Consider the following 23,952-nt stretch of genomic DNA (forward strand, 5'->3'; position numbering starts at 1 on the left):
GCAAATGAATTTCTATAGCCCTCTAAGCCTTACTGCATTTAGGTAAGAGGAGCAGGGGGAAGAAGCACTTGCTCCCTTTAAATCCAGTGACAGTTACTTGATCTCCTCCTCATCCTGTCACAGTTCCCACAGCCTTGCAGTATTCCCAGAGATACCACCAAGCTTTTAACACTTTTCCCCCAGTGGTCACCACTATGTGTTCACCCACCAACGCATATCAAAGTGCCAAGTCAGTTCCAAACTCTTTTGTTTCCTCTTTCCCAGTTCCAAACTCCTCCGTTTCTCTCTACAAAACAACCAATCCAGAAATTCACTTTGAAATAAACAACAGCAATTCTGTAGAGCAAACTTACCCAAGCAAGGAATGAAAAATCTGCAGAGAAATGCTGACTGAGAAGATGTGCTGACATCAAATAAAACGTGACCCTTGATCTTCCCCAGAGTGAAAACACTCATGGGATTTCTGGACCAACCTGCAGATTCTCTGATGCTGAATAAATGCTGAGGTCACATTGCAGGGTTTCATAATGAGAAAAACGAAGTCTATTCTTAAATTAATGCATTAGATGTGCCCAAAAAGTGCTCCTGGGTGCAAAAGCAAGCTGGGACAGAGTAAGACTTCGCTGGTAATAAATAATCCTAGTCTCCAAAACAGGGTACATAAAAGCCATCTCTCAAGTGATGGCTGACCCACTCTAGAGACTGAGTCATGCCTGGAAACTGTCTGTGGGGAAGGCTGCCATTTCCCACCATCACACCAGCAAACATGACCATTACAGACCATCTTCTCCCAGGCCTGGGAACACTCCTAGGCCCATCTGAATTTTACACAGGTGCAACCTTACAGCACTCCTCTCTCAGGCCACCTATGCTCATAAAAACTTACTGACACAGAGTTTAGAACAATTTTTTCTTAATTGTGTATTATTACACACTTCAAAGATTTAAAGAACTCTGACTGGAGAGAGAAAAACACCTGCTGGCATAAAAAGCAGAACAGGGAGAGAAGAAAGAAAAAAAGACAACCATACTTTCTGCAGAGGAGAAAGTATAATTACATGCAACTGAACTCCTCTTACCTTATGCATATGCCACTGGGTCAGTGTTTACTTTCACCTTTCAGTCCTGACCTTTAAAACAGACCAGATACAAACCTTTCCAAAAAAAGCATAATTTTCTGTCTCTGCACTTTCAGCTCCTGTGTATCCAACAAATGGTGGATGCCTCCTTTCACTGTGTCAGAGCAAGAGATTTTGACACAAGCAGAGTTCAGGGGCAGTCGCCCAGCTCTCCTGTAGCAAGCAAATTCCTCTTTTGGCTGTTCCATACACAATCCATATACAAGTTTAAGTCTGGGCATCTCTGTGATATTACCAGCCAAATGCCAGCATGAAATGTAAAGCAGATCCTTAGTGGGAGGGAATTTTCTGTGGTTTGGGGGCTTCAGATTTTCTTTTAAAATCCAACTGTAATATAGTTTAAGCAAAAATTATTAAAGTTTGGGAAGAAGTTGCAATGAATCACAGTTGATTGAATGAATCGTAAAACAAAGGCCAAACTTTTTAAAAAACTGTTCAGTTATTTTAGCATCTACCCCAGCTGGTGGAAAACAGGAACCCAGGGTACTTAATAAAAGCAACTATAGTGAATGTTAAGGCAACTACCAAACTTCAAAATTACCAGTTATTTTTAAAAGCTTTGAGTTTTTACACCTAAATTTAAGAAAAGTTTGATCTATTATAAAACATGTAAACTATGTGGCACTTCTTTCGAATTGTTCTTACTACCAAACAGGTAAAAAACCCCAAAAACAAAACTACAAAACTAAGGAAAAGGGTTTGAATCATGTAAACTGTAATGGTTTGAATTAGCATAACCTTTATAGTATGTCTAGATTTATTTTGTCTTTTTCCAGAGTTAACTGTCAGCAAAATTTACACAGAAACTCAACTGTTTGGTTATTAATTTGTTACAAAAGTTACTCGCTAAAACAGATTACCCGTAACTACCAGCCTCAAATCTATGCAGCTGAAGATTCAGCATATTTCTCTAAGAAAATAAGAGAACTGCTCGACTTTTCAGAGAAGTAACTAGAAAAATATATTTTTCTTTTACCAATTCAAGCATGTATTAACATGGAAATGGATAATCAAGTCCATTTCAACCACATACACATTCTGCTCTTTTCTGCAGTTTTGCTCTTTTTTCTACCCTGCAAGAACTCCATCAAAGATCTATTTTAACTGATGCATCACAGTGCACACTTAGCAAGATTATAAGAAGACATCAAATGAAAAAAGACTATCAACCTTTTAGCTGCAATGAAGGAAAAAAAATCTCTTAGGAAGAACACTGAATGCTCTACAAAATTGAAGAAGATGGCCCACCCAGTGCCTGATTATTGGGTAGTGTTTTACATTCCACTTTTCCTCTGGGATACTGGTGCCTCCCCCAAGAAGGCTGCACTCCACCTATTCCCAAGTGGGAGCCTGCTACTCTAGACTGCAGGGAAAACCGTATATCCAAACTAACACTTCATATAGAGTATGAAATACACTTTGAAAATATTCCACCCAAACATATCAGAACACCATGGACACTGTAATCTTCAAGATATCTACCATGAGCAGCATTTTTGGAAGTAGAGTTTTGCAATCCTAGATTAACATATAAGAATCATCAAGGAAAACTTATTTGTTTACTCCTAGTGATAAAGATCAATGGCAGGAAGCATGATACTATAGAGTTATTAAGATATTTGTGTGATGCCTACTTATAAATAGATGTGTGTTTACATTATGCTTTCCACATATACAGAAAGAAGCGTGCATTTTTGTACCAGTACTGCCCATTCATTTTAAGGAAAAAACTCCAGCTACTAATCTCATTTCCAGCAAGCATGCAGCAGCTTATGTCACTCACCTTGAAGACTAATATCCAAGAAAGCAGGGAAGGAACCTACCTGTGCAGGGGAATTTCATGCCTCCCTCATTTATAAAGTTATTTATACTACAGAATTTACTCAAGTATCTTTATGTCGCATGAAGGTATGGGTAAGACAAATACGATTTGACAATCTCAAGAAATGTACACCACTCTCGGTGCTGAAAGGTTGTTAAAGAGCTTCATAAGAATTAATTTCAGGCCGATAAACTACATCTTGGGAAGCCATTTAGGTACATGGAATGAATAGCAACAGGGATGAAGAGCTGGGGGACTCAGTTTATCACATATGCACTGTTGCACCACAGGAGATGAAGCACAACAGCACTTGTGTGGGGCTCCTCCAGTCCCCAGAGTAAAAAGTATTTGAGGTTTTTGCCTCTCAACTCTCCTGGCTGGTGGGGGAATCAAATCAAGCTGCTCTCAAGAATGGAGAATAATAGTAAGCTTCAACCCTTGGAAGACAGTCCTCTCACTCAAGCAAAAATTACCTAAATTTACAGTTTCACCCATCTTTTGTTTCCTTGTTCTATGCTTAGTAACAATACAGAAATTAAGATTTGCCCAAGCATGTTACCACAGGCGTCACTCTGTCTCTTAAAGCCTGCTGGACATCAACAACCCAGCAGATGGTCATTACTCCAAATTCCCCATCATTATTAATTCAGGAGCAAACTCATTTCAATGGGCTAGCCCCAATTCATAAAGAACTCATTGTCCTGACCAAATTAATAGCTTTACATCTTGCATTACCAGATGTGCTTCAGAGACACAGTAACATTTTATATTATAATGTGCTGTTTAAAGTGCACTTTAATGTCATTTCTCATAAATATTGCTGTACAAGGCAAACGTACAACTACGAACCTATTCCCAAAATAAACACAAAAACTCTGTATTTTTGGTTTAGATCCTAGACAGATTTGGCACAAGCATTGCTCAATTATCCTGCAACCCACTTGATCAAAAGCTGTCTGCTCTGATACACAGTCTTTTGAAAGGCTTTACTTCACCCTGAAGATTAATAAACCCTCAACCCTGGCATATCCAGTAAAGAGACAGGCACTTACAGTGCCTATTACATAAGCAACACAGTTTAGACCAATCATAATAACAATAACAACAAGAAATGGGACAAATAAAATTTATAAGAATTTGGAGTAAGTCTTAACTTCACTGACAAGTCACCAGCAGATTTTGATACACCTCAAATGAGGAATGAAAAAGAACAGAGGAAATAATTTGTCACGACTTGAGTCATGTCATGTCTGACAGCAAGTTTGCATTAAAACAATGGAAGACTCTTTTCCATAGGAACAATTTCCAAATATGAACATCAATAGACTAGAATCAACTAGGAAGCCATTAAGCTTTCCCACTTAATGAAAAAATAAAAAGTATAATTTTGAAAATAGCCATGTTCCTTGTGAAAAAAAAGTTAGAGATCATTGAAGGACTCTAATTCAAAAAGAAAGTATAATAAAAAAAGCTTTCCAGAGAGATAGTATTTGCTTGAGTTACATTGTTATTTTTCTATGGAACTGAAACAGGTTTTCTTACAATCCTGTATCTGAAAAACTTCTCTTGCTGATAGTTTTGTCAAAAACTGCTTTTGTGAAATGTTCTGTTTTCAATAAATTGTTGTTTTCCAACAAAATATTTTTGGCTGAAAAATTCCTAACTAGCTTGACTTGTAAAATAATTTCTCGAGTGTAACATTTCATTAAGTCCTATGCCTTTCCTTAGTTAAAAGGCTGCATTGTGTATTTTAAAGATATCCACTCACTCTCATACCAGCACAAAACAAGTAACATTTGTGTTTAAACCTGTGATGCATAGGGGGCATTTTTCCTAAGAAATCTATTTCTACATAGAAGAAATAAATATAACACCTACAATATTACAGTTTGTTCTATTCTGCCTTGAAAACAGGATTAGAATCTACATATCCAATATACTTTAGCCTCTGTTTGACCACAGCCAAAGCTTTACACATTTAAATTATGTGGAAAGCAAATATCATCCAGGGGGATTTACCCTGGAAATGCAGTTTTACAGTCATAGCTGAACGAAAGGAGTGAGGGCTGAAATGTCTGTGGTTTTACAAACATAATTCTGGAAGGGAACAAGGCAGAAAAAGAAATATTTTCTTATTAAAAGGAAAACAAAGAAAAAGTTATATCTCTTATCAAATTCCATACTGGTATAATTTTTAATACAATAGAAAGTCATTAATCAAGAACATAAGATCATTTGATGTATTGCACTTCTGTAACTGACGCTAAATATACAAAGGTGGGGGCTTTTCATTTATTAAATATTTTTTCAAATTCCTACATAACATAACTAATAAAAATATCTACTTTTACAAAGGGTCAAGTGGACAGAACATAATTCTCTCAGAAGGAAACCAGATGATCAGTTTCTTCAAAGCGATGTCCGTACTGATAAAAGCAGTAGCTAATCTTTCTTTTAGAGGTTGAAGGTCTTGTTGAAGTTTCTTTCACTGAAGAGCTATGTATCAAGCTTTAATGAATATCTGCCTCAATGGAAGAAGTATTTTTAATTTTTAATAGGATTTTGGCATGTGTGTATAGTCATCAATGCATATGTACTCAAAGAGCTGTCTTTGAAAATTTTGTAAAACAATCTATAGTCATGCTCTACATCATGTATTGCATCTTAAATTCATGATAAAAGAAGTCACATCTGTTCTCAAAGCCAAGATTCCATATTAAAACCATCCTAGCAAACTTGTATATAGTAATTTGAATACATTAAGTCACACAAATATTCAAGTGTTTCTCACAAGTAATTCAAGTGGTGCAGAATAATCTATCAATGTAGGGCTCAGAATTGTAAAAAGCTCACATTAACAATATATTATGTTTCTTAATAATGCACTCTTTATAAAGCTTAATATATTAAGAGATCCATAAAATGAGATACACAAAAACTCGAACAAATACATTTTAAATGATTCTGTGGGTTTTTTCCTGTATTACTTGGCTTTTGCCATGACTAATATTTAGCTACACCATAATGCTTGCCCAGAGATGCAAGATAATTCTGAAATCCTATGGGGGTAGGCTAAATGTTCAAAAAACTTCAGAGGCATGAACAGGGTCTCTGCGTATCTCACTCAGAAAGCAAAAGGATACTTAGTTGCTTAAATTACTCTTAGATAAGTCTTTGGGGAAACAAAACCCAGTTTTACCACAGGTAGAAGGCAACCCCAACCAATTCAAATTTTAATTTAAATTTGGGTATATGTCACCTGCTTTTTCATCTTCTGAATTCTGTTCTGATCAAGGAGTGACTAAAGGTTAACCTGGGACATTAACTGCAGCATGATTCACTTCTAGTATCACAAATTTTGTGTTCACCTATGTTGGTGTGCAACAGAACACTCTCTCACTTTTCCCATTTCTAGTGGCCAGGTGTATGTGTTATTTGAAAAACCTTTGAAAGGCTGTAAGCTTCCAGCATTGTATGGATAGAAAGTTGTACATCTCAATATACCCTTTGCTAAAGGATCCTCTCCTAAGAGGACAGGGACAAAGCAGCTCTCAGGATTGCAAGTGACAAGAAAGGGCTGATGAAACCCCCCCCCAATTTTATCCAATACCCATCAGAAACCCTCAAGGAAGAGGGCAGCACTACCCAGTTCACCAACTTTAGGTAACCAGCTACATCCAAGCCCAACACTAACTCTTTTAGTTCAAATATCAATGTGTTTAGTCTGTGCAAAAGCAGAGTATTGGCACCTTACTTACAAGAAATGGTGCAATTAAACAGAATGAAAGAAAAGGAAGGAACAAAGAGCAACCAAATAAGTAGCAAGAACTGCAACTCACAGAGCTCTTTCAATTAATGGTTTTTCAAGAACTTTGCATGGCAAGAGACAACAAAATGGTCAAGACACATGCTCAGGGTTTGCATAGAGTGCACACCACTTTCACATCTTTATAAAACAAGAGTTAAAAAGAAGTTGTGGAAAAATTATGGCTGGTGTGATGGAAGGGACAAGCTGTGGTACACTTTGCTACCATAACCTACTTCACCCAGCTGATTTACTGGCCTTCCTCAATCATTTCTCCAGACATTTGTCTTCCCAAGCATCAAGTCCCATTCTTCTCTCAGGCCAGACACTTACCAAGAGCTCACCATTCATCTGCCCCAGAACCTCTTTCCCTGTCATCTGTAAAGCCAAGTAAGGAGCTCCATACATGCCCAACCTCCTCTCTGGGAGAGCAGGAGCACACTACAGAGCTCCCCTGTTTCTTTCTCAGCACTTCTGAAAGCTATGCTGCAACACATCAAGCAGTAGATGCGGCAGCAAGAGCCGGACAATGGTATCACAGACTTAGAAATGGCATCTTAGAAACTGTAGTGAAAGATGTGTGAATTTTTCGGGTTTTGAGTCCTTGGTATGAACGCTACCTTATTTCTACCTTTCCCTAAAGGAAGCCATTTCCAGCTTGATTTTTGAATATTAAATCTACAAGGCAGTCAACTACAAAGACAGGACTCACATGCAAGCAATACATATCACCTCCATAAAAATTTTGTAAGATTGTGTGTGTGTGTGCATGTGTAAAATACACTTGTTTGAAAAGCAAGTTATTTTCTTCCAGTGTGCAATTTGTTTTTCTGCTCTGGCTACACCTGTGATAAAGGAATAACACTGTCCCTGTACCCTCTCTATTAACTAGTCCTGAACAGGACAAAAAAACAACCAACCAACAAAAAAACAGCCAACAGAAAAATAAAAGAAAAAAAAGGCAAAAAAAAAAAAGGAGTCTTAAAGACAGTGTCACTGCTGTACAGGATGCTCACCAGAAAACAACAGTCCCTGTACCCTCTCTATTAACTAGTCCTGAACAGGACAAAAAAACAACCAACCAACAAAAAAACAGCCAACAGAAAAATAAAAGAAAAAAAAGGCAAAAAAAAAAAGGAGTCTTACAGACAGTGTCACTGCTGTACAGGATGCTCACCAGAAAACAACAGATGTGCTATAATCACTACTGCCCATTCATTTCCTTTCTGCCAGAAAGAAAGCAGCAGTCATCAATTAAGAAGCTCTATCTACAGGACACAAAAGGAAGTGTACACTTCTCCTTGGTCACTTGACCGCAACAATAGGGGATGGAAGCGGGAAAGGACTGACTGCTCCGAGCAAGTGCGGCGGGGGAGAGCAGAGAGGTGTGAGTGAGCTGGTTTCTTTGGATTTTTAAAAAAATATGTAAGAATTTTTGTTCAACTTTAATATACTTTAATATACAAATGTTTAAAAATTAAACCACTTCGCCTACAAGTTACACCAAAAAATCCTAATTATATTATTTCTGAATTTTTTCAGACAATACATTTAGTTCTTTCCATAGCAGAAAATCCCAAACATGGGAACTGACAAGAGAATTAAGCAGCCTCTATCTGGAAAAGCTGTTTTATCAATTAACAAAGGCTTTTCTAAAACAGTTATCACAATTTTTATAAAAACATCAGTCTAAATGTACTAGGTACATAGAATTTCAACACATCGCTGGCATAAATTATTTGGATTAGCGTTTTTTAAGAAGTCTAGTAAGAGCTGTGAATTCTTCCATTAAAAACTACGTTTGCTGGTCAGCTTCATCACTCTGAAGTAGAATGACAGCTTTCATAAAAATGCCAACAACAGTAAACCCTAGAGATGGGCTTTATATTATGTCTGTTCCACAACTGTAGTCAGCCACAAAGGGTTTGCAGGAAACTTATTAAAAATGTGAGCCTTAATTAAGGTATTAGGCCCTAATCTAGCATGCTAAATTAAACTCCAAATATTCCCATGGACACTAATGCAACTGCTCTAAGAGCTTGGTACGCACTTCCCACAATAGGAAAGCTTTTACAGGCCTTCACATTGCAACTGAACCCTTATTTTCACTCGGTACCTCTGCTTCATTGCATATCAAAAATAGACCCAACTTACAGAAAAGCTCATATGTGGGCATAGGATCATTCCTCTCCACCCCCACACAGATTTGCAAGCGCTCACACCACTAAAGGCATGACCTAAACAAAGCATTCAGTGATGCAAAAATGCTCAAGGAATTTTCTTAATGTATTGACTTTTAGCATAAACACACTGCATATTAAAGTCACATGGAATTGTCAGAATAAAGTATATTGATCTAATGTTTCCTTCTCTGCTACAACATGTTATAATTTAATAGATGCTGAAGCCCATTTTAATCCTTCTAAAGATATTCTAACCACCAACTTATTGAAACAATTAAAAACAGACAATATTGTTATGTAACTCAAATGGATAATAACAAAACAGAAACAAATTTCATAAAGCATTTCCCCCCACCACCCCCAAAAGTTTTTCAGAATGAAAATTTTTTAGATGTTCCAGATGTAAGCCTCGCATGTAAAGCAAATTCGGAAAAATTACTGGTGGCTGTTTGGCAAGGTTCAACATCCACCCCTCAAAGCTGTATCTGCCTAAACCATTAAGCTCCTATTTTTACAGAACACCAGTCCTCATATTTTCTGTTTCTTCCTTTTTCCCACAAAATGAATTCCTTACAATATGCACTTCATCCAGTCCTTGAATGCCTTATCCCCTTAGCTGATACATTCCCACACACTCCAGCTTTGTTGACACAACAATTTTTTGAAGCACTTCACAGTGAATGCTTGTCAGCCAGGGATCCCAAAGAATCTTAGGAAATCCTCTGCATCTTAGGCCACAGGAGCAATCCATGTTATCTCTGCTTTCAGAAAAAAGGTTATTTTAGTCTGCTGGTCCGGTTAGCTTTTTTGTTCATCATGAAAACACAATAAAACCACTGCAAATCAAAACCAAGGCCAAGCAGCACACTTGAAATGAACTGGAGATCAGGAAAGGGGGAGAGTTCGTGCAAATAATTCACTCTAAGGTCACTAGGCAAATACTTTGCATGCGTTTGGATATGCACAAACTTTGAGCTAAATAAATAAAATTATTTCCTGTGTGGAAGATGGGAATGTACAGCCCCTCCATGCTTGCGGATAAAAAAAATATGCTAGTAATTAACTATCAGCAAATAAGACAGAGAACTAGTGTACTGAATTTAGGTCATGACAATTATTTTTCTCTAATGCATGTTAAAACATGCAACCTTATTCAAATCTTGCTATTTTTGGAAAAGGCTGAAGAGGAATTTCTGGTCTTTCCTCTTGCAGTCTCCACAAAACGTTTTTCTACTTACAGAGACTGTTCTCCCTTGGATCCAAAGGAAAGTAAGATCTCACTAATGTTTGTCAGACGTAAGCTTTAATCTAGTGCTACACAGTCCTGCAAGTGTCTCTTTATTACAGTTATGCAACCTCAAAGCACTGGAGTCAAACTAAAGTTGCCATTCTTCTAAAATTTCATAAACACTTGAACACAATTGGATCATAAATATATACTACAAAATTATACTACAAGCCCCACTAACAGTAAGGTAAAAAGAATAAATATTATTAATTAGTGGTCTAATATAGCATATTAGTATTCCCTCTGCAGGCCACAGAAGCCAGAGAGGCAATTAACACAATGTACCTTTTTTTAAAATATACTTATCTATGCTATGCTGGTTTCAACAGTAGAACTGCAAGGAGTGAAGTAGATTACCTGTAAGGCATCAAGTTTTTCCAAATAGCAGTGTCTGAGTTGTTAGCCACTGAATGTTTGCTTTTTTCAGAGAGAAGACTCCTTTAGGTTGGCACCAGAAATCTTTCTTATTGGAGAGCAGGAAAAAGGGATCTTGCCTAAAGCTCTTATAAGACAGAGAAAATAGAGAAGGAGACTCTCTTTTCTGTAGAGTCTCCTTCCAGTCCTATTGTGAAGTTTTCTGGAATGTTGATTTGTTTCAGATAGTCAATGAGTGAAATCAGTTATGACAATCAGGTTACATTTCCATGGCATGTAAACCTGCTTTTTCCTATGTTCCCAAGTTTCTTAGATGCTCCAAGACTGCCAGGCAGTGAGATTATATAAATAAAATTAAATCACTAGCAAATAAGCTAAAATGACACAGACTAACATAGGAAATCTCAGGAGAACAAAGTTGTCCTGGATCTCCCCATAGGTACATTGTTTCTATATAAAACTGGCACTTTCCCTTCCAAAAGGGACAGAATCAAGACACTGAACAAAATTTCAGCTACAGATCTTTAGCAAAACCTCAGTTTCAGAAACAAATGCTAAAACTGAACTGTTAACCTCCCCTAACTGCTTAGGTGCCCCCCCAAAATTGGATTTAATGAGCACAAAACGCCACTAGTGTGCACATGAGAAACACCCTCTCTCCTGGCTAACCCACATGCCAGGCTGTTCAGCACAGTGTCCTACTGTGGGTTTGGACACTAAGCAGCCTCATGGTTAACCTGAGGCACATTCACTGTACACTAGTGGTAATCCTCTCAGTCAGAGACACACCAAAAATCATCTCACATTTAAAATAATGTTAAAGAAAAAATATAAAAATAATAGTAAAAAAATTTACCTGGTAGAGTACTCACCTAATATGTCGCTGTTTGGGTGGGCAAAATGGAGTCACTTTTCCTCTCCTCTGTTGAGTCTCTGGCATCCTGCAGAAAGGAGAGTGGAAATTATGGAATTAGAGAAAGGATAAAAGGGAGCTCAGCTGCACAGCTCAGCAGGGGTCTAGGCACACCTCGGTTTATTCCCCCTAAGTCACGCTTGCTGTACGAACACCTCCCATTCTGTCCTAAAGAGCAGCTGAATAAAACATAGCACGGGCTGAATCCAGTTCAGACAAGCTAAGGAGTCAGACTTTGAATAGGAATTAGACACTAATGTCATTCTGAAAATCCTATTAAGAGCCTTTACCACCTCTGCCTACCTACATATCTTTAAAAATGTGGATCAGACAGCTTGCCCATGTCGTGCTGTATGCCTGTGCTGGAGCAAGGAAGTACTGCTGGGTTCCCAAGCTTTAAACCCCAAGGGCTCCAGGCCACACTCCTTCTGGAAATTGTTAGAGCTGATTCTCAACATAATTATCTTCAATGCCTGGAAACCTCTATCCAAATGAGCCCTCACTTCCCTGGTAAGCAACATCAGTGGTCTATAAAGCACATCAGAGATATAGGTCACTGTGATCTGCCTGGTACCTCCACCAAATCCAGGTATTTTCACAAGGTCAACAAAGCATGATAAATGTCTGAACAAAAATAGTGTTTCTCCTACCAACCCCAGCTATTTAGGTAGAATTGCGGTGCAGCTTTTTCTTACAAAATTTATTAGCCTGCTTTGAAGCCTAAAAATGGAGGATTTTTGATTTAACAAGGGAAAGAGCTCATTCCCTCTGCTAAACTTGTAACCCCTCCCAGCCTCAGCAGAATATCAACTGGAACTGAACAAGGATACCTTTTTTATTATTTTCATTTCTCTAAGACACTGCTTTACGTTTCCCTTTTCTACAGTATCCAACATTAATTCACCTCTCCTTCTGTGCTATTTTCGTGCCATGGACTTAGCCAAAGGTGACAGTGAAGAATCCACAGAAACTGAACATCAAATGTTCCTGTTCTGAACTTTCAAGAAACTATTTAATATCTTTCTTCTTTTTTTATACCATCATAAGGCCTGTTTATATACTTGAAATGGAAACAGTGCACATTCAGCTGCAATTGATTTCCTGTATGGCAAAATACCTCAGGCATTCAGCTGGCTGGGAACACTATGGAGGCCTCTCACCACCATCAGTTTTCTGAGACTGGGAAGCTCTGCCCAACGCTTGTTCTTATGCCAGAATAAATGAGAGACCCTGCTAAGTGTCCAAGTTCATTTGGTCTAGCTGACCCAAATCATAAACAGACAAAATTTGTTATTTCAAAAACACATTTCAAAAATACTGGTCTATTTTTAACTTCAACAGTAATGCCATCAATTCAATCTTGCTAATGGGGCATAATGTTCATCTACAGCTAAACACATTTTTAAATACAAAAAACAAATCCATCTGAAATTTTCTTTTAATAAAATATCAATATATTTGCCTTCTCCATGCTATCTTTATAGCAATAAATTAGCAATTTCACAGACTAAAACAGTATATTTTTTCTTTTGATATCGCTGAGTGACAACTACAGCAATATTTTTATTTCCTTCACTTAGTTTTTCCTTTTAACAACTGAAGACACAGAGCAGTCTCCACTAACATTTCGAGGAATCTGAAGAAGACTACATGAGTAGTCTCACCAAGTTCCTGCGATCAGACTGTAACAGCTGTAACATTCAAATGCCCAACCACCTGACTGTACTTCAGATTGTAAATTAAGCAAAACAGAAATGCAAAGTGACCTACAATTACCATCCTACTTTCCACTTATCATGTAAGTTTCCCTAGCCTCAAATCCTCCAAAGTCAAAGGACTCAATTTCAACTGCTTGAGAACCCAATTTAAGAACCCTAGTAAAAAAAAAAACCAGACTGACAATATAACCATTTAAATATACACACATTTGTGTGTGTATATATATACATATATATATATATATATATATATATATTATATACATTATATATAAATAAATGAAAATCAGGAATCTAGACAACCCCAAAGAAGCCTAAACTTTTTACTGGGGCTCTCTTGTTTGACAGTAGTTTCATCAACAACAGTTTCTCAATTCTAGGGTAAAATTATTTGCCAAAAACTGAGATATTCTCCAATCCCCAGCAGATACAACGGACTTCCAAAACCTTTCAACTGATGATCTGAGACAGTGACATCCAAATTGACCAAAGTACCAGCTCTTGGATGCTACAGAATGTTCTATCAGCCTTCTTTAACTTTTCCAAGAAAATTTTCTATGATTTTACTATCCTCACACTATAAAACAAAACAATTTGTAAGGAAAAGGAACTTTTCATCCTGTGAAATTTTTTTGTCCATTCAGTGATTTATTTCTTAACCATCAGTGTAAGAAAATTGAATACTTTTGTACTAGAAAAACTACCATGAAGAAAAGATGTTGCATGTTTCCTTCAAGAAAGTGATTAACAAATATATCATCATTTGTCCTGTAATTTTCATTTCATTTTTAAAAAGTTTGCATGATTTAAAATAGTCTTAGTCTAGAAATATATTATTAACACTTATTAACAAAAAGCTAGACTTCTTAATCACTTTTAGAAAATACATAGGGTTAAAGCATCAAGCAAATAGCAGAGCAAAAGTACCAAAAAAAACCCTGCATTCAGATATTTAAACTGACTCGAACCATAATGTCTGGCTCTCCTGTGAAAAACACTTCGGAACTTGGGGCTCACACTATAATGTTAAATTAAAAGCCCTAAGATTGAAAACTATCTTTCAAAATGCTGTAAAATTGAGGTGCTCCTTTCAGGTATACTCTAGCATACCTGGGAGGCAAGCAAAATAATTTTCAGTAAGAGGATGGGTTTTACTTCATCCCTTAGGAGTCACTGAGATTATCTTTACCTCAGTTTCCCAAAGAAGTGTAAATGACACATAACCCTTGTGTTCTACTGACTCTCTCAGAGTGGTGAAAGCTAACATTATCACTTTAGTCCAGCTAACGGGCTCCCTCAAATCATGAGGCCTGAGCTTTGAAATCTCTGCTTTTAAATAATTTCCTTATCCCATTTCAGCCAGGCTAAAAGACTACAGTAAGCCAGAGCCACTCAACTACATGTAATTGTGTTCCACAAAATTACAGGTGGGAATTTGCTTCCATTTCAAGTAGGATATCAAGATATTCATTCCATTCATTGACATTCCTGCTCTCACCTAGTCCCCAGCCACACCTCACATCCATAGAACTCCATCCCTACAACCTGGATTTTATTGCGCATTGGACATAATAAAATTGTGTCAATGCATACTGTAGCATTTTAAAACAAACACTCTTGCTGAACAATTCCACATACTGACCCTCTAAGAAAAGCTCAGAATTAAATCCTTTGTAGATGTTCACATGTGCTAGACAGCAAACCATTGTGCAAGTTTAATCACCAGAGACGAGGACTAAAGTAAAAATTTATTTGACATGACTTTTACTGAGCTATGTGCCAGTTCCTAAAGCCCAGCTTTCCTGGCTGAGGAATGCAGTTTGCTGTTACAGGAAGGCCACATGCTGTAGCACCTTCTCACTGCATGACAGAACCCATTAACAGATGGAAAATGCGCCACATCCCAAGCAAAAGGATTTATTCCACATGCAATCAGCTGAGAGCCTTCCCAGACACATTAAGCTAATTTCATGGACTAAATTCATGCAGCGCTCCAGGAGTTTCTTTCACTCTACCCATTCACAATAGTGAACAGCACAAAGGTGAATTGCATGACAAGGTCAACAGCTGAGTGAGTCTTTGCCAGAACTCCTCCAGACCATCCCTGCTATGATCTCCAGAAAGAAGCCAGCACTGGGCAAGTATGGGCATAGACAAGTAACTGTGATCCAGATACCAGAACTAATCACCCCCTGATATGACTCAATATTTATAATTAACAAATAAAAGGAACCAACCCAGTACATTTTCCTAAAATCATCAGAGGATGGGCATCACTGATCCTCTATTAAATATTGAAAGAACTCTTTGTGCAACACTGACATTGATTTAAAGAGCAAAAGGGAAAAAACCCATAACACTTAGTGGGCAGACTCCCTATGAGACAGCACCAATGAAGAAGCATCCAGATGGCCCTAGCATCCAGACCCCTGTGGAAGCTCCAGGAGCTGCATGATGCACACAGGGTGGGCAGGTGTATCTGTCAGATGTGTGTCAGCACTGTCCCCTCTTGAGATGAAAAGAGACTCACAAGCAACAGATCTTCAGTAACAAAGGCTGATGACCAGCTTTTCTTCTGAAGAGGGCAAATGAGATCATCATGGTTTTTTTTTTTTTCAGAATTCTTCCTTGAAAAGCAGCCACAGCCCCTATCCTATCCAAACAGCATGCAGTGGTGTCTGGGAGAAAACCTTTCTCCTCCATACTCTACCTGTGCATATTACAGGTCCCAATCACATCAATGCTTCACCAAAACAGGGCAGAAAAAGAAAAATCACCTCCCTGCTTTGGCCTTGTTAGATTCCGAGTCAGTACCTATTCTGTGCTTTGGATGAACAAACTGCTTTAAAAGGACCTGAGGTGTGCAAGAGCCAAATCTGTGTTTGAGAGGAAAGGTTGTTTATCAGCAGGATCCTCTGCTGCAAGGTTGCAGAAAGAACCTCTTCAATATGGATCCTTTTGGATCTGCAGTGAGCTTGTCAGCAGCAGGACAGCCTAGGTCTAAGATGAAGAACACAAGTGACCCTGTCAGCATGCACAGCCACAAGTGAGGAAGCACACCAGGGCTGGGAACAGGCCACACTGCCAAGCAGAGAGCTGCTGCAGGTGAAGTGGCAAAGTGCAAACTGCAGTAACTGAGATCACCAGGATGAGTCAGCACCAGGAGATCAGCTCTAAAATCTGCCCAGCATGGCTTGTGCCTTAGCAAACCACTCTGTCCTTCACACTAGAATGGGGTTTTCTTAGTGCTCTGGTCTGCACTTCCCTCTGGCAGACTCTAAGAAAATGGAAAACAATTCCTGAAGGGAAGGTCTGCAGAAAACTTGTCCTTTTCACCTGAGAAATGTGCTTAGCACCGACTCTCCTAACACAGATATTTCCAATGAATTTAGGACCCATGTCATCTAGACCAATGGAGGAGCACAAGCATGCCAAGTCAGTCTTGGGCAGTCCCAAGATACCAGAAAAAAAACCTTGGAGATTAAATGGTCATTAATGCCCTCAGAAATTACTTACTTTACTTAATAACAGATCACAGTATTCTATGAGTGGCCTGCCAAAACAACTACACTGTGCCTGATGCACGGTACTGACTTAAGAAAGCCAGCAGCTTTGCTCCAGAAATCTGGGAAAACTCAGGAGACTGAATGAGTTCAAGCTCAGGAGGAAGAGAGGATGAAGGCAATCTCCTCATATCACAAGGCAGAAGAGCCTTCACAGTGCAACCAACCTGATAAGGCAAGGATTGTCAGAGGCTGTATCCAGTGAGGAGTGGGCTAAGTGGTCCTGTCTGCCAGCAGGACACAGACAGCAACCCTTTTCAAGGCAGGAGGAGCACAGAATGACCAAGATAAAGCAAATCAGAGATTTATGACTTCAGATTCATCCAACATGAGAAAGACTGACAATTACCAGAAGAGACTGACAGAAAGATGTTACAAACCACATTCTGGTAGAGTAAGAGGGAAGGCAAACTATCTCTCCAAATTCAATAATGGTTTATTGTTAAATACATCTTTGTCTACCACTCAAATAGGATGACTGCTGATTCTTCAGAGAAATTAGCGCTTCTACAGGCAACTGAATGTGATGTGACACAAGCAAATGAACTATGATGACATCACTCAGACACTGAGGTGTGACAGCTCTCTGAGCAACCTCACGAGGCCTGTTATCAGGATAGGGAGAAGGAACTGGAAACTAAACAGTGAGAAAGCTTCATAAGCACTTGAGTATGAAGCATGCTCATCTTGGCAGCACCAATACTGCTTGTAAGCCAAACCCAAGTTTCTGCTATTTACTTGGTTTCAGTTTAAAACAATAAGTGGAAAGTTCAGTGCATACTGAAGTGATAAAGATTACTGACGTGCAAATAAGTAGTTCTTCATCTCACCTATTTTCAAAATTATTTACAAAGAAGGAACTATCATTTTTCCCCCATATCAGACATCAAGGACACAAAGCACTATGCTACTTTATACTGAAGCACCACAGATCAGTGGCAGCAGCAGAACGGAAGCTGCTCTGTCTCTGCCTTTCTGAAACATGTTGGGACATCAGCGATGGATCTGGACTCACTGGGACAGGCAATGCAAATACAGAAAAAGAAATAAAGACAGAAAGAAAACCCCCAAACAACACATTGATTCCAGTATGTAGAAATCACAATGAAGCTGCAGCAGACAGTGTATCTAATCTTAGGGGACGTACTTGAGGGTAAACATTTTCTAAATACTTTAACAAACCAGCGTTTACAGGAGGTTAGGGAGGAAAACTTGTCTGTGTTTACAGATAACTTTGCATAACACAAGGGGAAGGACAGGAGAAAGTACAAGCACTAGAGCCTATGCACTAAACCTAGGAGCTAGAGACTCCTTATGTGGGCTAATTAAAAGGCAGAAGCCGACCTTGAAGCCCACACCCAGATGACAGGGCTGGAAGATGTCAGCCATGACCATGAAAAGAAACCGGCTGTTACGCTGTTCCCGATACCGCTCCTTACGACAACCCAAACAGCCATCCTCTCCCCAAGGTTTTATCTCCAATGGCTGTGAGCAAGCAAATGAGCAGGTGATTCAATCACTGTAGCCATGACACACTTTTTATCTCTGCTCTGTACTTCCAGGGAAAGGAAGCATGCATCTTATCAGCAGAAAACAGTAGCTGAATGATATTAATGCTTGGAGCATGATCCTGAAACACTGAATGGATATGAAGGTTCAAATATTTAAATGTTAGCATTCATTAAGTTAGGTTTTAAAACATCTGGGCAGGGCTCACAAGCAAGTTTCTACAGAATGTATGCTTACAGGAAGAGGTTTGGCACCACTTGCAGTCTGAAACTCAGAGCAGGCAAGCAAGACTTAAAGGATTCAAAGTTAATTAGCACTGCTTCAGTTTAAAGTTTACATGGGAAACTGCTGCCAGCTCAATTTATACCTGTTCATTACCCTTATAAAAAACACATGCAGCCTCCACTAGCATAATCATCATGGTCCCAGAGAACATTAGGAAGCAGAACTAGTGGAGCTCACATTGAGGAAGGAAGAAAAGAATCAAGTCAAATGCATGAAGTCACTCTTACACAAAAATTTTCACAGTGTCACCTTGCTTTGTATTTTACCAGCAATGCTCTGCATTGTGATTAGTGAAAACACAGGTAGTGACCACTCCCATATGCAGATACTTCAGTAGGCACCCCAGTCAAGAGATGACAGTGGGTTTAAGAGTTGTAGCATGGCTTAGACAACTGCTTCTTTCAGGCCTCCTTCACAAGTATAAGTAGTTTTCCCCTCCATTTCCTTCCCCAGTCCTCCCTGACTAGGCCCCTTTCTCTTCCTGTATTTGTAATCAAGTTCATGGTTAAGCTTATTTCAGACCAAGTTCATATAAACTCAAATTTTGGTGAATCAGCCTAGACTAACCTATTTGATACAAACACCATAACTAAAAAAAAAAAAGTTTATATCCTTTAGTGATTTGGGAGACTTTAAGCACTAAGAGATAGTTTGTCACACACTTTTTTTTTAAATTAATGAATACCAACAGGCCATACTGGTACCTTTAGTTATTATTACATATGTTCACATTCATCTTTTGTATTCTTATCCACATATATAAAAGACTCCTGTACTTAGAGCTGCAACTGTTGCCACTGCACTAAGATTGACTTTACTCTTCATTCCCTTTACTCCTGTTCCCAGGCCAGTTTTGTGGTTTCACCACTCACTGTGGTGTGTGAGGCTTTTCTAAAGTGGAGGGGAAATCTAGGCTCCACATCCTTTGCATTCTAAATTTACAAGAATAACACTTTCTTCCACTTTTTTTTCCTCATTGACAGTCCTACTAGCTACAACTTTCTATGTGCAGTGACAGTAATGCAGGTTCTCAGAATTAACCATTCAGCAACAGCTCTGCAAGCCTTTCAGTCACTCCAGACTTTGCTGAGGGCTGCAAAAATTCTTTTCCCCCACCTCCCCCTCTTAACTCTACAGAAACAGAATGTCATTTAGAGTAAGTAGTGGTAAGATATCCCCATTGTCCCCACTAGAAAAAAATCCAGTTTATTATAAGAGGATCACCATCTCTCCAAATGTCTTCAGTACGTATTACATTATTAACTTACATTTTTTCATATTTTATTATTCTATCTTCTATTATATATTCCAGATATATTACCATCTAGATATATTATTATTATATATTCTATGTATATATTATATATCTGTTCACTATATTAGGCAATTAAGACATTTATGGCAAAGTAACTTCAAGCCATAATTAATTTAACATGTCAATAAAACATTTCTTTAACACAGCAACCTTCCTTCTCAACACAACTGAATGCAAAAGAGCATCAGATGCATCAGATGAATTCCATTGTTCTAATTTATAACTGCCACAGCTCTATACATGTCTAATCTGAGAAACACTTCTAAATGGAGTCTGCAAATGGCTCCCTTCATTAGCTTGGATGTTCCCATTATTTCCTGACGCTATGGAGTTGGGGTGCATGACAGGGCCATGCTGCCATCCAGAAATGTGGTCCCTCTTCTTCACAACCCCATGCTCCCAAGACCAAGAGCTGCAGCTCTGGCTTGGCCAGTAGAAACTTAGTGGTGCCCAGCAACTGCTGGAATGGCAACCAAGCATGAAGAAAATGAAAAAATAAATAAAAACCAACAATTGAACAAGTCTTTGACATACTTTAACAACTGTGCTAAGTATCTGTTAAAATATTGCTATTTTGGAATTCTTTAAAAAATGAAGAGATAAAATAAAAAAGCTCCATACATTCTGTAGTATCCTTCCCTAAGAATTGCTTTGGTTTACCATTGGTCTATTTTAGTGACAATTTTAGAGATGACACCTCTGTACATAAACTTTTTTTCAATAGCAGTATCTCAGGCTAATCTGTGGAACTACTCTTCAAAATTAGTAACAGCAGATTCTGTAACTGTTTTATTGATTTCCCCATTTTTGGTTTGATCTCAAAAGTACTCACCAGAGTCCAAAATTTGTATTGGTGATGCTACCACAAAGCAAGATAAAATGGCAGAAGCCAATGTCAAATTACAGTTCTGTTAGTGTTCTATGGTTAGAGAAACAGACCAGCTTTGCATTGCTGAGTTTGCATTCAAAGACAATAAGGCACTACTTCAAGTAAATGCCTTTGTCAGTTGCTACAGCCCTATCTAGTTAGCAGGGCTTTAAAATGCCTTTCCTGAATGGGAGCCAAGAAATCACAAGCATATGAAAGGCAGAGGACAACAGGTATACAACAGCCCAATCCAAATAAATGCACACAAGGAAGCTCTCAAACATGCATACTGCTCCAAATGATTTCACAGAAATACTATCACCGGTGCCACATGAAAGACTGTGTCAGTGAAAGGTTCAAACAAACCAACCTACACAAATATATTAGCAAAAAGTACCCAAGCTCACTACGTGCCACTTATTAGGAAAGTAAGCAGGTATTCTCACTTCCCTTCTAGGGAACAACAAAGGTTTAAAATAAAATAACAAAACAAAACTACAAAGAAACCCAAAACACGACCCCATAAAAAACCTAGACAAAAACAGCCCACTTACACACAGGAAGGTACCAAGTGTTCAGTCAGTTAGCTCCAAACCCTTTCTACCTTTTTCCATGGCCTCACAATCAAACACTTTAGTCTCAAAGTATGCCTCTAGACAGTTAATCTGTAGTCTCACATCCTGCCCAAGGAAGAAGAACACATTAGCAGATGTCCTGAAGTGATGAGAGCTGCCAACAAACTAGGTTCCCTACTTGAAGATTTCCACTTAAAAATCAAGTCAATGCTGTCTTTGCAAGATGTTATCAAGACTATAAATTACAAACTGATTAGGCTAAAAACCTATTTGTTTTTCCTCTTTTTTTTTTGGAAAATCAAAAGTAAAACAGCAAGGAAAATGACATCTTAACACCTAGTATGAGAATCATAGCATGCCTTTGCAGAGATGCAATAAGTTGTGTGTCCACGAGTCCACATTGTTGGCTTAGGGCTCTCCAGATCTGTGAGAAACAGCCAGCATTCCCGTAAATGAACACATTTAAAACTGAACCTTTTATCAGAGTGTTCTGCACTATTTCTAGTTTGCCAACTGAAAACACAGAGCAGAAGTGGAGTCCAAGTTTAATAGCTAAGCATCTGCATGGACCTGAGAACAATACCAATATTCATTAAGAGGCCAATCTCAAACTGCCTTCTCATATTTTTGAGACAAGCACTCTATTAATACATTTCCTAACCTTAGCATAACTCTTATGTTTTCATCCCAAAGCACCCACACACACATTGGTGAAGAGTTCCCAAAATTATGACAACTACGTGCCCTACATACACCAGGGGGAAAAAACCCTAAAAATAAATCTCAAGGAAGCTATATATTGTGCCTTGCCAACCACAGTGAATTGTGCAGCCAGGAGTCGCTACATCCAGATTTAGCTTCACACAAGCTAACAGGATTCCTTTATAAATTTAGCTAGAGGCACGGGCAACAAACGCTTGTGGAAATTCGAACCGCAGCTCTCCAGCAGCAAAGACTGCTCCCTCCAAGAATGAAACAGTAGCAAAAGATGACTATTAGTAGGCTCTTATTACACAGCTTTCAAAACACACCTATAAGTCATCAGGTTCTCTAGGCAGGGTTACTAAACTGCTGAAGTACCAGTAAGCATTAAAAGAAAAAAGCAAGGCCAGAGCTCTTTCTGTGCCTGCCAATTAATAACCAAAGGAGGAAAACCAGCCAACTAGAGAAAGACCGTATTGGAAACTAGCTGAACGTTCGTCTATGTTTGTTTCAGGTCCTTTTCCCTCATACTTGGAGCAGTGTGGCTTGTGAAGAAAGAAGGAAACGAGTGCCTCAGGTCTGTCACTGAAGGATGAGATCTGAAGGGCTTCTCTTCCAGCAACACGGACTGGGACACACGACCCGCAAAGCAAGGAAAAGATGAGCGCAGGATATGGGGAAATGCATACAGGACCCTATGGGGCAGCTCTACCCCACTGCCTCGCCACAGAATCAAAGCTCCTGCTACTTAACAATAGATCAATCAATTTTTAAACCTCTTTATGCCATACTTATCACAATCCCATTAACTTTAAAACATTTTTTTAAATAGAGGATGGGTTTTGGGGGTTTGTTAAAGCATCCCCACAGAACCTGAAGCCCTCTGGAATTTTATCATATTTTAAAAGAAGTACCTCCTCCCTCGCCGCAGAAAGTCGCTGAAGCGGCCAGGCTGGGGCTGAGCCGGTGCAGCTCGGCCAGGCTGCCCCGGCGGGCACAAAGCGGCGCGGCGGCCGCGCTGGGAGCCGGGCGCACGGTGCCTGCGGCGGGAGTGCACAAAGGCTGCGCTCACCGAACGCGCTGCGCTGCCGAGCCCCCGCCGCGGTCCCGGGGGCTGCGGGACACCGGGTGCCTCCCGTCCCACCGGCCCGCCCCGCTCCGGGAGCCGCTCCGGGAGCCGCCGCCCCCTCCCCGGCGCGCCCCACCGAACAAAGCCCCCGGCAGCGCTCACCGTCTTTCCAGCGCTCCTCCTCCCGCTGGAAATGCAGGCACGGGGGTGCGGGTGGAGTGCGGCAGCTCACCCCGCTCCGCAGCCCGTGCAGCGGCTGCCGGCTGTCCGCCCCGCAGCGCCCGCGGCCGCGCCCCGGCTCACTCCGTGCGCTGCAGCTCCGGGCAGCCGCTTAATCGCCAAACTTCCTCCTCCTCCTCCTGCCGGCCGGGCAGAGGAGTCTGTGCAACTTCCCTCCTCCATGCAGCTCCCGCAGCCCAGCCGCTGCCTCAGCCCCTCCCCGGGGAGGCCTGGCCCGGCTCAGGGCTGGGGCTTGCTCGGCTCTCCTTCCCCTCCCTGCTCCGCCGCCCCCCAGCCCCCGAGGCTGGGAAAGGGGGGAACAGCGATTAACCACTCGGATTTGTCTCTGGAATGGAGCCAAAGAGAGCAGTCGGATTACAGCCCCGGGAAGAAGAAGGGAGGAAAAGGGGATGGGGGATGGAAAGAAAAAAAAAATTAAAACTCCGCTACTGTTTTCACGGAGGTAAAAGCGCTGGGCTCTCCTGCCCTCCCCCGTGTGTCAGGTCACAGCCTCTCCGCCCGGCTGCGAGCCCCATCCCCGCCTCGCCGGGCTGCCCACCGGCTCCTCTCCGCCACCACAGGTCTGAAATTCAATTCACAGGTC

The 23,952-nt window shown here is 39.9% G+C and overlaps 1 protein-coding gene across 2 annotated transcripts in view; it reads right to left on the minus strand.

The window, feature by feature from the left end:
• Positions 1 to 23,732, minus strand: part of PLEKHG1 (pleckstrin homology and RhoGEF domain containing G1) — a 127,367-nt gene extending 103,635 nt beyond the window's left edge. Inside the window, exons 1-2 of one of the 2 annotated variants that reach the window (XM_026794140.2) lie at positions 23,292 to 23,732; positions 11,485 to 11,553 (exon numbers count right to left, since the gene is read on the minus strand). The gene's annotated coding sequence lies outside the window, so the exon portion shown is untranslated. Of the gene's footprint in view, positions 1 to 11,484; positions 11,554 to 22,974; positions 23,190 to 23,291 lie in introns of those variants that run through there. The other variant, XM_026794141.2, reaches the window with a different exon arrangement.
• Positions 23,733 to 23,952: the final 220 nt, after the last annotated feature.

This window comes from Zonotrichia albicollis, chromosome 3 (assembly GCF_047830755.1).
Source record: "Zonotrichia albicollis isolate bZonAlb1 chromosome 3, bZonAlb1.hap1, whole genome shotgun sequence".
Classification (NCBI taxonomy): Eukaryota; Metazoa; Chordata; class Aves; order Passeriformes; family Passerellidae; genus Zonotrichia; species Zonotrichia albicollis.